Below are 924 nucleotides of genomic sequence, written 5' to 3' on the forward strand. Positions count from 1 at the left end.
AGAATTCCCAGATTACTCAATTGGGAGACCACTGATAGACGTCCTCATTTTGAGGCTTTCATTGAAGGGATGTTAGCTGATGTTGACAATACGATAACTATGACATTATGAATACATTATTACATTTACAATTGAGTTATTTACATGTATTCAAAATAGTACACTAATATATCTATTATTTGCAGGTTGTATACAAAAATATAACAACTACTTCAAGAGAAATGACAATTTTACAATTACCTTGTGTAGATGCTGTAGAAGATACAACCTCGATGATGTTTCTTCTTCTGATGATTTTCAAGATGCTCCACCAGCTACTGGACAAAACAAAGGAAAGAAAAAAATTGATACTGCATCTTCTCTACCACATAAGAGATAAAAACAAGTGAATTCAATACCTTTATCTTCAAACATTCCTAGCAGATCATCCTTGAGGAATACAACAAGCCCTCCCATTTCTGTTTCAAAAGCATCGAAGAGATCGTTGTCTCCTGTTGCAGAACATCAGACAAAGAAAGTTGTGACTCAAAAGACTGTTCCTCAAAGGACACTTTCTAAGCAGCCACCTATCCTAGAGAAAAGAAAGTCTATTGTCAAGCCTCCAGTTAAACCCAAACCATCCGATGTTCCTACTGATTTACCTTCCAGCAGCAAGTCGGATGAAGAATCCATTTTGTCTAAATAATTTTCCATTTTTCAGGAATCGGTAAATACAATTTTAATTTTCTTAAAATCTTTTGTATTTTCTTTTAACAAGTTTATTCTTGATTTTTTTGTTAAAAGGTGAAGGCTGAGATTAGTGATCTGCGTAAGTTGATAACTGACAACTTCAGGAGTGTTATGGAAGCTATTAAATCAATCAAAATTACTGAAAAAGTAGTTATAATACTATTTACTTTCATTATTCTATATATGTAAATATAG

The 924-nt window shown here is 32.8% G+C and overlaps 1 pseudogene; it reads right to left on the minus strand.

Annotated features, from left to right (window-relative positions):
• LOC124888943 overlaps positions 1-672 on the minus strand; it is a 20,505-nt pseudogene extending 19,833 nt beyond the window's left edge.
• Positions 673-924: the final 252 nt, after the last annotated feature.

This window comes from Capsicum annuum, chromosome 11 (genome assembly GCF_002878395.1).
Source record: "Capsicum annuum cultivar UCD-10X-F1 chromosome 11, UCD10Xv1.1, whole genome shotgun sequence".
Classification (NCBI taxonomy): Eukaryota; Viridiplantae; Streptophyta; class Magnoliopsida; order Solanales; family Solanaceae; genus Capsicum; species Capsicum annuum.